General features: G+C 46.7%; 1 long non-coding RNA gene across 1 annotated transcript; it reads left to right on the top strand.

Annotated features, from left to right (window-relative positions):
• The first annotated feature begins 10,350 nt into the window (after window positions 1-10,350).
• On the top strand, window positions 10,351-14,391 carry LOC140722371 (uncharacterized). Its single transcript, XR_012097599.1, has 3 exons — window positions 10,351-10,511; window positions 11,908-12,004; window positions 13,966-14,391. It is a non-coding gene; the product is annotated as an uncharacterized lncRNA (long non-coding RNA).
• The last annotated feature ends 231 nt before the right edge of the window (window positions 14,392-14,622 follow it).

Below are 14,622 nucleotides of genomic sequence, written 5' to 3'. Positions count from 1 at the left end.
GCCGCCTTTCCCGACATGCTGCCAGTGATTGCGCATGCGGGATAGATCTTAGAATCTAGGGGCGGGTCCTCAGCACTCACAGGCTTGCTCGTCAGCTTCACTGTTGAACACATGTCACCACCTGCTAAATCTGTCCCTTTTCCCATGCCTCTTAATACCACCTCTCCAGTTTCAGGACCGAAATCTAGCACCTTACTTAGGATCACTGACTGGTCAGCCCCAGTATCCCTCCAGATTCTCACTGGAACTGGGGTTTCTCCTTCTTTCACAGACACCGTCCCTTCCGAAATAAATTTCTGACGGCCCTCTCGTACTCTATCCACCTTGACCTCCCTCATCGATCTGCTGATCGACTCAATGTCTCCTTCTTCGGAGCAAAGCACTTAGATGCAATATGACCAGCCTTTCCACAATTATAACAGGTCAAGCTAGGAACCTTCCTGCCAGCCTGCTTGTCCTCCTCCTTACCTTTACCACTAGCTCCCGGCTTATTCTCTACCTTAGCCGGTGGACTTTCCCTACCGTCCCTACTGCCTTTCTGGTAACTCTTATGTGGGGGAAACTTTGTCTTGTGGGTTAGGTCATATTCATCTGCGAATCCGATATGGATTTATTCGTCTTCTCGTTCAGATACGTCCGGATATTATCCGAAACACAACCTTTAAATTCTTCAATCAGAATTAACTCTCTTAAACGATAGAAATCCTCCTCCACATTTTCTGCAGCGCACCAACGATCCAAGAGCACACCCTTCTCATAGGCAAACTCTGTATACGTCTGATTCCACAGTTTCTTTAAATCTCTGAACTTTTGTCTATACGCTTCAGGTACCAACTCGTAGGCCCGAAGGATACCCTGTTTTACTACCTCATAATCCTCAGACTCTTCCATGGACAATGCCGCATATGCCCGTTGAGCCTTTCCTTTTAATACACTTTGTAACAACGCCACCCACTGATCTCTGGGCCACTTCTGATTCACGGCCACCATTTCAAAATGCAAGAAGTAACTATCAACGTCCGTCTCCTCGAATGGAGGTACTAACCTAAACTCCCTACTAACATTAAACTTCTCCGCTCGGTCTGCCCCGCTACCCACATGTTGCCATCTCTCCCTCTCGAACTGCCGTTGTTTCTCTTCCTCCTCCATCCTCCTTTCAGCTTCCTTTCTTCCTCCTCTGCTTCCAGCTGCCTCATCTGAAGTTCATGCTGCCGCTTCTCCTTCTCAACCAACTCAGCTCTTTCTTTCTCCCTTTTCGCCTCCAACTCCTTTAGCAGGATCTCATACTCCATCTTCCTCTTCTCCATCTACAACCTTATTTTCTCCATCTCTAACTGAGCCGCCCCATCAACTGGTTTCTTCTCAGGGAACAGGTTCAATGCATCAAGCGCGAACACAGCCTTGGATATATAGTGCTGGGCTATGGCCCTCTATATCTCCCAATTTCTCATCGCCGATTTCAGCGCCGAGAGATTTAATCGTCTCGCAACACTCACAAATTCCACCTTCCTGGCATTCTCCAATGCCCCCAAAGTCGGGTTCTTTATAAATTTGTCTATTTCCATCTCCTCTGGTTCCAGTCTGATTACCCACGCAACCAGATCAGATAATGGACTAATAGCCCAATTCACTGGACCCCCAAATTTGAAATCAAATCCCGGACGAGCCCCCAATTTTTTACGTACCCCGTAACTGGGTGTCTAACCAGCAGAAACAGAAGTATCCGTTGGAGTCTGGTGGTACCATTTTCAAACAATGTTTATTAGTAAAATACACAAATCAATATCAATAATCGAAATATATATATAATACACGTTAGCAATACTAAACCTAAAAGTGTGGGTATAATAATAATCAATAATAAACAAGCTCTATCAATGTCCAGTGGAAATTGAATTGTCATATGTGAATATAAAGTTCCGTTCAGTTCATACGTGCTGAGGTAGATGTTGGTCGTTCTGTTGTAATTGTTGGAGGGAGAGAGAGAGAGAGAGAGAGAGAGAGAGAGAGAGAGAGAGAGAGAGAGAGAGAGAGAGAGAGCAAGATGTAACAGCTACAGGCAGGCAAACCTTCCTTTACGTTCTTGATCCGTCGATGTGTTATGGCCATTCAGGTATGACCCCTCTGTCCTTCAGCTAGACCGTTCTTCTGTGGTGGACTCGTCACTCTGGCATGAGTGGACACACACATAAGCCCCCACCGGCCCTGCTATAACACCGTGAGTGAAACTGATCGATCCCTTTGTTCGGACTCCGATGCCCGACACATACACGTGGGTTCCAACACTCAAGCAGTGCTCAATAGTGTGTCTCCTGGTGTGTCTGAAGGGTGTCTCCCCAGACCTCACTTTTATCCCTACTCACAGTGTCTCAGTTGTCCATCAATTTTGAATGGCTGTGTCCATCGAACCAGCCCACTCCGGCTGTCCACTGAGGAATTTTAATGAACAGAATGGTACAAGGTAAACAACCTTCTCAGAAGCCATAAGTCTTTCAGAAGTCACAATATGGTGGATCAGCAAGTCTCACTCCCCTGCTTTATCTCTCTCTTATCTGCAGCAGATGTTCCAATTCCAGCATGCTTTCTCTTACATCTCTCTCTCTCATTAGCAGCATAGCAACAGTAACGGTTTGTGATTCTCCAAAGTGGGGGGGGGGGGGGCATGGACAACTCTGCACCTTTCTGCCCATCAGAGCTGTTCATCCTTCGTAACACTGGCGTCCACATCTGACATGTGGAGGGTGTTTACTGCACGGAGTATAGGACGGGTATATTCCAGTATGACGGAGTGACAAGATTGGCAGCGTCAGAGAACCTTAAATATCGTGAGAAGTGATGAATTTAGTCAAGCAGGAAAAGGAAAAGTATGTAACGGTCAGGAAGGTCGAATCAAACAGAACCCTCGAGAATGTGTGTGAGGTCCTTAATGAGTAACTTACATCAATATTTACCAAGGAGAAAGACAAGGAAGATAGGGAGACCAGTGCGGAGAGTACAAGTATACACAGGCATTTTGAAGTAAGGGAGGAGACAGTGTTGGGTCTCTTAGAATGCATTAAGGAGTATAAGTCTCCAGGCCCTGTTGGGATATACCCCACGTTACAGAGAGAGGCGAGTGAAGAGATTGCTGGGGCCTTGACCAATATACTTGTGACCAGCCTAGCCACAAGCAAACTCCGGGAGAACTGGCTAGTACCTCATATTGATCCGTCATTCAACACGTGATCTAGGGAATAATCCTGATGAAAATTGAAACTGCCGATAGACAGTCGGCTATGAACCAAGTGCTGATAAATGGGACCAATGTAGACAGTGAGTGGATGGTCAGAACAGGTACGACTCACCAAAGGCTGTTCCCGTGCTGTGTGATCCACCGCTCCGAACACGCTGAATTAAAGATGATGGCACCACAAGCCATTGATTTCAAAACTCTGCTTGTTCTTTCTTCAAATAAAAATAGCCGAATATCCTGCTACTAATTGAATATGCCAGCAAGAACCTCCGACAAATAAGAGACCCCGTGAATTTAATGTTTCGAGTTTTTCCATCGCTCACTGATTGAAAACGATTCATGTACGTGCAAAGTAAATGCGATATCAAGCAAATTCACCAGCGGGAAATGGTCTAAAATGCAAATGATGGCGCTGTGATCCTGCAATTTGCTTCCAGTAAGTGAAAAATACACTGAAGGAGAAGGGCATCCATATCTTGCTGTCGACTTTGACCGGTTGTTATCTCTGGGAGATGGTAATCTCGGCACAGCCGCTCCCCAATTGCCCATTACCCGAAGTTTACAACTGCGGACAACTGTTAAAGATGGCTTTTAAATGGGCCAACTTAAAATCAGTGCAAGCCCAGGCTAAGGGGGCACAATTAAATCTGGAGAAAGGGAATGTCCGCTGATCAAAAGAGAACATTATTCCAAATGCATAATATTTCATCAGAGTGGAGAGCGCCCTTGCTTCTGCTCACTCTGTGCAATAAACCCACAGCGATCTTTGCCCTGAGCTGTCGCTGGAGTTTATAATCTGACAATAAACTGGTCCCAAGGTGAACAAGAACTCAAAGCGACGGCACCAACCGAACGGAACCAGGATGCGGGTTATGATTCCTCTCTGGAGGTGGTAAAATGTCGCGCACTGAAGTATTAATTCTAGTTCGGACCACAAGTTAGAAAGACTCATTCAAGCAAGGTGAGTCTTTGTGTGGTTTAACACAAGCGTTGTGGAACAAGCTGCGGCGTTACATGCTAAACAGACTGAAGTTCTGGTTTATGAGCGTGTTATCAACTGAACATTGCTCAGGGTGTGTTCACTTACTGTTAGAGACATAAAATTCAGACACTCGGATTCACTGAAACCAGACTCAGGAGTCCAGCACCAGGTAAGAACAGGGACTGTACTGGGCTGTGTTATGGTGTTTCAATAAGCAAGTATTTCTAGTTTTTCTACCGTATCAATACTATCAGTTGCTGTTCCAGGGGAAGCTGAAACAGGTGAAGATAGATGAGGTTATTTTTATGAGATGGAACTGCTTTCAAAGAAATGAGAAGCAGAGTTTGGTGTTTTCAATGTTTTAAATTCCGCAATGCACAGATTCTGGACAGGCAAGGGAGTGAAGTTTTGCAGAGTGTCGCAGGGATGTGTCACTGAGATCACAGTCCCCTGTGATCATAGACAATGGCGGAACAGGACTGACGGGGCGAATGTCCTGTTACTAATTCCACACTCTATGTGGTGGAACTTGTGTGTGTTTAGAATGCTTTTCCTCAAAGAAAACGAGAAGCAGTGATTATTTTCAGTGAGTTTAATTCCGCAGCAGAGAGATTCTTGACAGGCAAGGGAGTGAAGTGTTGCAGACTGTCGCAGGGATGTGTCACTGAGATCACAATCCCCTGTGATCACAGAGAATGACAGAACAGGACTGAGGGGGTGAATGTCCTGTTACTAATTCAACATACCAGCAGCACACTCTGACAGAGAAGAAACTCAGTGAAATTAATGTTTTTACCCATCGTTCTCTGACGAGGAAAATAAATGCGATGCTGTTGGATGTATGTGTGAAGTAAATGGGTTGCCAGGCAAATTCGCCATCGGGATATGATGATAATTCCATACGATTGCTACTCTGATGTGGTAACTTGTTTCCCGTCAGTGAGCAATAAGCTGAAGGAGAAGGGCGTCCTTATCTCGCTGTTGACTTTGACCGGTTGTTATCTCTGGGAGATGGTTATCTCGGGACAGCTGCTCTCTCTGTTAAAGATGGCTCTTTATAAACAGGATGACCTTGAAGTCTGCTCCAGGCCGAGGGGTCACAGTAAAATCTGGAGAAAAGGAATGCCTCCTGTTCAAAAGAGAACATTATTCCAAATACATAATATTCCATCAGAGTTGAGAGCGCCCTTCCTTCTGCTGTCTCTGTGCAATATACCCACAGCGATCTTTGCCCTGAGCTGTCGCTGGAGTTTATAATCTGACAATAAACTGACCCTAACTTGTACAATAAATTGAAGTGACGACGCCATCCAGCCGGACCAGGATGCGGGTTGCGATTCCTCTCCAGAGCAGATCAAGTATTCTGGAGAGAGGAAATTACTGCACCGCTTGCACTGTAGTATTAATTCTGGTTCAGACAACTTGTAAGAGTGACTTGTTCATGCAAATTAAGCTTTCATGTGGTTTAACACAAGCGTTTTGGAACAAGGTGTGGCGTTACATGCTGAATAGGCTGAAGTTCAGGTTTATGAGCGTGTTATCAACTGAACATTGCTCAGGGTGTGTTCACTTACTGGTAGGGACATAAAATTCAGATGTTCGGATTCGGTGGAAACAGAATCAGGAGTCCAGCACCAGGTAAGGACAGGGTCATAGGGGAAATGCTATCGTGCTTTATTACGCCCACTGGTCGCCCTAGTAATGCTATTGTTTCTATCAGTTCAATATTGTCCTTAGGGTTGCGTGGATTCAAAATGTTTGCGTGGATGTTTCAAAATGGCGCCGCAGATGGCGGCCTCGGTGCCGAGCTCTCTGGCTTTTTGTGTGTTTTTGTGTCTTTTTATTGTTTTTGTTCAAGCGGATCCAGTCATATTCAGCAGGGATGAGCTCCTGAACACCAGGCAGATCATTAACAACTACCTTCCAACTTTCCACTCTGACCCGAATAGTTTTTCTGAGATCTTGGTCGGTGGAGCAGCGGTTCTGTATCGATTATGGAAGAGTCGTAAACGAGGGAAGAGAGCCAGTGTGCTTGTTAAACTGAGAATGCAGGGATTCCGCTCCGCGCTCCCAGCGATACACCTCGCCAACGTTCGCTCTCTTCCTAATAAGATGGACGAGCTGCTTCTTCTGACCAGAACCAGCAGAGACTTTGCGAATTCTGCGGCTCTTTGTTTCACTGAAACGTGGCTCAGTGATTCCGTTCCGGACGGAGGTCTGCACGTCTCCGGCTTCCAGCTGCTGCGAGCGGACCGCGTCACGGAGTTATCGGGGAAATCAAGGGGTGGTGGAATCTGCTTTTACATCCATGAAGGCTGGTGCACTGACGTTAAGGTTCTTCACAGACACTGCGACACGAACCTGGAGTTTCTCGTTCTGAACTGTAAGCCTTTCTATTCTCCGCGAGAGTTTTCCTCATTTATCCTTGTTGGTGTTTATGTTCCACCTCAGGCCAACGTGAGCGAGGCCGTTCGGCGGCTGGCTGATCATATTATGCGTTTAGAACGGGAACACACAGATTCGCTGTTGATCAACAGAGCTAGACTGAATTACGAACTCCCGAAATACAGACAACATGTTAACTGCCCCACCAGGGACAGTAACACTCTGGACCACTGTTATACTATCCTAAGTAATGCTTACCGTTCTATTCCCCGTGCAGCCTTAGGACTCTCTGACCACTGTCTGATCTACCTCATCCCAGCCTATAGGCAGAGACTTAAATCTGCTAAGCCTGTGGTGAGGACAGTGAAGAAATGGACCAGTGAGGTGAAACAGCAACTTCAGGACTGCTTTGACACCACTGACTGGGGTGTCTTTGAAGCTGCAGCCACCAATATACATGAACTGACAGATACTGTGACATCCTACATCAGTTTTTGTGAGGATGCATGTGTACCCACAAAAACTTTCCGGACCTTCGCCAACAATAAGCCATGGTTTACCCCCAAACTCAGACATTTTCGCCAAGCTAAGGAGGACGCCCACAGGAGTGGCAATAGGGCCCTGTACAGGCTGGCCAGAAATGCACTGACCAGAGAAATCAGAGTGGCCAAGCGGTTCTACTCCGAATAGTTGAGGAATAATTTCTCAGCTAACGACTCATTGCCGGTGTGGAGAGGCCTGTAGGAGGTCACTGGCTACAGGAGACGCCCTGCCCCCCCCCCTGCTGAGGTTAACAAAGCTTTGGCTGACGACCTTAATACCTTTTACTGTAGATTTGAGAGGGTCCATCTTACACCTGTCCCTCCCCCCTCTTCGGTCTCTCTTCCTGCCTTCCCTCGACCATCACTCACTGGCACTCATCCCCCAATCACTGCAATCACCTCCCCACCATCTCTGCCCAGCCCCCCTGGATCACAGCTTAGAATCAGCGAAGGAGAAGTATGTCGACTGTTCCAGCGACTTAAGACCCGAAAATCTCCAGGCCCAGATGGGGTCTCCCCCTCCTGTCTACGAGCCTGTGCTGATCAGCTGGCTCCCATCTTCACTCAGCTCTTTAACAGATCTCTGGAGCTGAGTGAGGTTCCGACTTGCTTCAAGCGCTCTATCATCATCCCGGTCCCCAAGAAACCCACCATCACAGGACTGAACGACTACAGACCTGTCGCACTGACATCTGTAGTCATGAAATCCTTTGAACGTTTGGTGTTGAACCACCTGAAGACCCTCACCAGCAGCCTGCTGGATCCCCTGCAGTTTGCCTACTGGGCAAATAGGTCAGTAGACGATGCAGTCAACCTGTGACTCCACTATATCCTGCAACATCTGGATCGTCCTGAGACCTATGCTCGGATGCTGTTTGTGGATTTCAGTTCGGCGTTTAACACCATCGTCCCTCATACCCTCTGCTCCAAATTGTCTCACCTTACTGTGCCACCTGACCTCTGCGATTGGATTTACAGCTTCCTGACCAACAGAAGTCAGCAGGTAAGGATGGGACAGGTCACCTCGGATATTCGAATCACCAACACCGGCGCCCCCCAGGGGTGTGTCCTCTCTCCACTGCTGTTCTCCCTCTACACCAATGACTGCACCTCCTCCAACCCCTATATGAAGCTTTTGAAGTTTGCAGACGACACTACCGTCATCGGACTCATCCAGAATAGTGATGAGTCTGCATATCGACAGCAGGTGGACCAACTGGCGCTCTGGCGCAGTCGGAACAATCTGGAGCTGAACACGCTCAAGACAAAGGAGATGATAGTGGATTTCAGGAGACATCCCCCCGTTATGTCTCCCCTCACAGTCCTCAGCAGCCCTGTGTCCACCGTGGAGAACTTCAGGTTCCTGAGAACCACCATCTCTCAGGATCTGAAGTGGGAGCAGAACATCAGCTCCATCCTGAAGAAGGCCCAGCAGCGGATGTATTTCCTGCGGCTCTTAAGGAAATACAGTCTGCCTCAGGAATTGCTGCTGCAGTTCTACACTGCAGTCATTGAGTCTGTCCTGTGCACCTCCATCATTGTGTGGTTTGGAGCCGCCACCAAGCAGGATAGAACCAGTGAGGACTGCCGAGCGCATTATTGGAGCCTCCCTGCCCTCTATTGTGGACCTGTACTCTTCCAGGTTGAAGAAGAGGGCGGGGAACATCATAAAGGACTCCTCCCATCCTCCGCACGGACTGTTTGATCTGCTTCCGTCTGGTAGGCGCTTCAGATCCCTCCAGACTAAGACTAATAGTCACTGGAGAAGTTTTTTCCCTACTGCGGTCACTTTGCTGAACAGTTAACTGCCGGTTAACTGTCGGCTAACAATTACTTGGATTGCACTACCTGTATGTATAATCTATATTTTCATTTATATTTATCATTATTATTGTTATGAGCAGAGAGACATCTGCCGGATGTAAATTCCTTGTATGTGCATAGGTACTTGGCGATTAAAGTCTGATTCTGATTCTGATTCTGATTAACGAATATGTGTGTTTTATTCTGTTTGTGTGTGTTTTTTAACAAAGACTTTATATATCCGGCAGTGATATTTAGGATAAAAATTCCTGTAATAAATCTCACTGACAGTTGATAAAAGTATGGAAGTCTACACTCAGGGGGTACGTTTTTATGTACCCCTGTTCCTAATGATGTGACACTGAGTGAATGCTCGGGGTTTACTGCGGCTGCACCCCGTCCACATTCTATGTTAGGTGCTCAGTGACGCTCTCCTGCACTCCGCTGTCGTAGTGCTTGGTTATTTGAGTTCTTGCCGCTTTCCTGTCGGATTTAATCAGTCTGCCCAATTTCACTGAGTTCTCTCATTAACGGAGCCTTTAGAACCGCTGTTCACCGGATTTTCCTTTGGTTTGATTCCGGACCATTCTCAGTAAACCGAGAGATTTATACTTGAGAACCCAAGCTGCTGATCAGTTTCCGTAACACTCAGACCACCCGGTCTGGCACCAGCCATCACTCCACGGTCAACGTCACTTACATCACATTTATTTCCTCTTCAGATGTTTGGCCTGAATAACAACTGAACCCGTTGACCATCTCTGCATGTGTTTGTGCTTTGAGTTGCAGGCAGATGATTAACAGATTCATATTAATGAGCTGGTATAGAGTTGTACTTAACAAAGAGGCCGTTTAGTGCATTTCCCATTTAGGCAAACCCTCACCCATCTCGAATATGAACACGGATGAGATCTGGGCCTGATTATTGACGATTTGCATGTTTGTAACAACAGCCTGTCGCTGGCAAAGCAGTGGACAAAACACTGTTATAAGGTGGGGATAATCTGGAGAGAGAGAGACCCGTCACTGTTCCCTCTAAACTGCGCGTCTGCATAACCAAAATGCTCCGACGAACGGAGTTTCCAGCACTTTATAAGAGGACGCAAGAATATGGCATTGGGGCGAAAAAAAAATCAACCATGATTGAATGATTGCGGAGACTCGATGGACTGAATCACTTCAGTCTGCTCTGATGTCTTATCATGACTGAATGATGAGTCCTGCATATCCCGTATGAGGATTTGTGACGTGTGAGGGACAATTACAGATTTGTTCCATGAGATTCTTTTATTTGTCTTCAGCGTTTAAATTTCAGTGAGATTCGCTTTTGAAAAAATTGAGCAGAAATATTTTTTCTCTTTTGTATTGTTAATGTGCTTCATTATCTCTCTGGTTAAAGTTAGACCTGCGGTGAGAGATTTATTGGAAGAAAAGCCCACAGCTGGAAAGAAGCCACGACTGAGAACGAGGGAACAGCGACAAGTGAACCAGCCCGAGGAGTGAGAGTACCAACTGAAGAGAACCCTCTGATTCAGAGTTTTCATTGATTCAGTCAGGAGAAAGTTTGGTGAGTTTCATTCACTCGAACACCGGTCCTGTAAACATTACATATCTTTACAAAGGAAGTTACGAAATAGGTGGAATGCCTCTGTCAGTCCCAGTTGCAATCACTCCAGGTCTGGTAATGTGCTTTCAGAAGCCCAGCTCTTTAAAGTCAGTCACAATCTCTGAGTGTTTGCTCATTTGAAGCAGCTGCATCATCTGAAGTAGCTTTTGGCTAGTTCTGATGTTTCCTTGTTACGTTATAATCATCTTAAAATGCGTTGACAATTTCATCCCTTTATAAGAAGCCCCAAGTGTGTCGTGTTGTAGTGATTGTAGAAATGTCGAATTACCATGAACAGCAGCAACATGCCCTTGATCCCATTGGCTATTGCAATCTGCAGTGGTATACTTACCCTCGAATATATCGTCGCGTAGGCCTCTGCTGAGAACAGACCATTTATAAAGCAAAATATCCCAACACTGCATTTTATTCAGTCCTATCTAGCACATGGCAACCCATAACTTACATTGACATACCTTGGCCTCATCAAGTACTTTTCTGCTAATTACATTGTCAGAACCTGTGAACGTGACATTAAGCAGAGGTGAAAATTCAAAGTTATTTTCCTATAGACGTTGCACATGGGACTTCAGCAAAGCCTTTGACAAGGTGTCACATGACAGCTTGGCCCCGATTATTAGGTCCCATGCTGTCTGCAGAGAGCAAGTTGGATGTATTCAAAATTAGCTTCAAGGTAGCAAGCAAAGAGTGCTGGTTGAAGATTTCTCCTCGCAATGGAGGCGAGTAATTAGCGGTGTGCCGTGAGGCTACAAATTGGGACCTTTGATATTCGTTATTTTATAGCAATGATTTGGATGCGGTTGCACAAGGATTACTTGACTGGTAAGTTCGCAGAATGCACAACATTAGTAGTTGCTGTTCACAGAGAAGATTATCGTAGCTATAGGGGATCTAAATGGACAGGGGCTGGTAAAGAGATTGCAAAGCCAATCTGATCAGCAGCGGATTCATGCAGATGTTGGGGATCATGTGGAGGAAACAGCCAGAGGAAGTGGATGAGGCAGGTGCAGTTGCATAATTCAAAAAGCAGTTGGGGTGTGTAGATGGAGTGAAGAGGCCAGAAGGGAGATGGCCCCATCACAGGAAATTGTGACCATCTCAGTGGGCACTGTGGTTGGCATTGTCTCGTTGGGCTGAACGCTCTGAATTTGCACTTTATTGCTCTGTGACTCTGTCAGTAGATGGTCCAGGTATCAGTGGACAGATATGGCGTGGAAGTGGTTACTAACAGGGAATGTTTGGTCCCCATGCCAAATGCTACAGGGGATGGAAATACTGTCATATTTGCAAAGTAGTCGTACTCTCTGACTCACTGTCTGCTTGTTGTGAAATTTAGAGCCTCACCAGAAGGTGGCGCTGTCCTGCAGAGCGACCAAAGTGTAAACAAGACGACGACAATCAACAATCGCCAGTCAGACTCAGAATGGACAAAGGTATGATCACAGGGATCTTTGAATTAAACTTTTATCGCGTTTCTACGCAATAGTTCAGATGAAAAAAGCTGACATAGGTGTTAACAGGGCATAGGAAAGTTTCATCCAGCAGTGTCATTTATCCCACTGGTAAAGCGGCCTTGAGCAATTGATCAACCCAACAGTTCCAGCGCAGGGACCTGACACCAGTAATGGTCGAATCACTCTGCTCATCATACAAAGCTTCAGCTGAGTAAAAGGAGCAGGGGCTCCTGAATCAGGTGGTTGTGGGTGAAACACAGACAGGAATGTGACAGTGATCTTGTCGTTTATGTAAATGTTCAGGGTCAGGGTCCATTTCACCTCCAGACAGGCCCTGATGTGTAAGACATCCTCAACTTTCATTTATAAATTTCAGAAGCAGATGATAGGAGCATTTCCGGGATTTCCGAGATTCTATGATAACACAGCATTTCAGGTTTTGGAAGGAAAGCTACCAACTCCCCCCTGGTTTTTCTTGCCTGCTACGCAAAGGAGGAGGGGTGTCACCGAAATCTGTTTTCTGTAGCGGGGCGGAGATCATTGCCGGTGCTGGGAATGGCTGAGGATCAAGAGGCAGCTCATTGTAGATACATTTGTGATCTGCTTCGGAGTTTTAACACCCCAGTGAATGCCTGGGCTGTGGAGAAATGGTGAACCTGAGTTTCTAAGTATTTCCCTCTTGATATGATCTTCCACATGAATTTAAATTCCCAGGATCTTGGCTGGGAAACCCGGCATAACCAATGACCAAATGTCTCTGTCACCTGTAGACATTGTGATTGTGCTCAAATTTGAGATTCCAGCTGGAATGAAAACGATGCTCCAGCCTGGAAACGTGTCCTTCGACCCATATAATTCATGCTGATCTAAATGTCCCATTTTCCTGCCGTTTTCCCAAATTTCCCTCGTAAACTTTTTCTCCCCTTTTTCCTGCCCACATGCTCTCAATTTTGTAATTTTATTTGTGTTTGCGGCCTCCTCTGGATGCATGTAATTTATACCCATCAGCCAGCACGTGAAAAAATGCCCCTTTGGTCCCTTTTAAATCTCTGCCCTCGAGTCTCAGACTCCCCTACCCGGGGAAAAAGACTATGACCATCTATCCTATCTGCACCCCTGATTACTGTATGTGTGTGTGTCTGTGTAAGGTTTCCCTTCAAGCTCCTGAGCTCCAGGGCAAGCTGTCCCAGCCCAACCACATAACACAAAAAACAACACCCTAGCCCAGTACCGTAGTGTTCATTCTTCACTTCACACTTTCCAGCTTCATCACCTCCATCCTATAGATTAGCAACTGCAACTACACACAAAACTCTATAACCAAGACTTTGCCAATGACATGCATAGTTGTTACATGATGATCAGCAGGTGGGGGATAAGATGGGAACCAGGGGAGAGGTCAGCATAGATCTCAAGGGAATGGTCAGCCTGCGACCCAGGGGACCATAGGACGTGTGTCTCAAGGGAATGGTCAGTCTGGGACCAAGGGGACTGGAGAAAGCAACTCCAGTCCCCTTGTCCAGTCTCCAGCCCCTCGTGTGAAAAAGCAACTGGAGAATGTGTGATCCCGTTGTTGGTCTTTGTGTGACTCAGACTACTGGACAGTTAGTGACCGAGGGAGATTTTAACTTGTGGAAGATAATATCAGTGATATTTCCCAGTATCACCGGACACTGGTACATTATGATCCCGTGGTCATCCGTGCGTTCAACTGCTGTGGTTAATATTACTGTGCCTATCCTGCTATTTTACTGGGAGTAAATGTGTCCAGTCACCGGCCTATCGGGATGGTCACCTGACAGGGTGTACGGGTCACATTAACCAGCACAGTTCCACTCCAAATCTGGTCAGCCAGAGTCTCTTGCTCCATTGCAATCTGAATCAGTTTTGCTCATCTCTAAATCATACTCGTATAACCTGCAATTCGCCACTTATTTCAGGTGTGATATTGAATCGAGCAGGGAAAGTATTGAAGAGGATTTTACCAGGCGGATCATCGAGGGAAGATGATCGGGACACGGGAAGCAAGGTATCAAAGCAGGGTCAGATTGAGAGCGATGTCCCAATGGAATGCGGTCCGGCGGCAGATGTGGAGGAGAAAATTCAGCCCAGAGACAGTGACGTCAGAGACACTGATCCGGAGCCTGGAACCGGTAGAAGTGAGGCGACTGCCTGTCAGCCCAGAGACAGTGGCGTCAGAGACAGTGATCCGGACCCTGGAACCGGCACAAGTGAGGCGACTGCCTGTCGGCCCAGAGACAGTGACGTCACAGACACCGATCAGGAACCTGGAACCAGCACAAGTGAGGCGACTGCCTGTCAGCTCGGAAGCTCATTGAACACAGAACTGTCAAGTCCCCAAGAAGGAGCGGGTGAGTGAAATATGAGGGTGATGTGCTCACAGAATGCGGCAGGGTGGAGGGTAAAGGTGAGTCCTTGTTGGAGTGTTGGTCAGAGGAGAGGGAAAATGTGTGGGTGTGGTACATGTGGTGCACTGGGCAGCCGTTACCCCACTACAGGAAATGTACTACCTGCTCTGAGGATTTCCAGGATGTGAATTGGAGGAAATGCAGCTGTCCAGATGAGGAGAGTGTTTC

Source organism: Hemitrygon akajei, unplaced genomic scaffold (genome assembly GCF_048418815.1).
Source record: "Hemitrygon akajei unplaced genomic scaffold, sHemAka1.3 Scf000075, whole genome shotgun sequence".
NCBI classification, from domain to species: domain Eukaryota; kingdom Metazoa; phylum Chordata; class Chondrichthyes; order Myliobatiformes; family Dasyatidae; genus Hemitrygon; species Hemitrygon akajei.
Note: the sequence above shows the minus strand (reverse complement) of the source record. Positions and strands in the feature narration are given on the sequence as shown.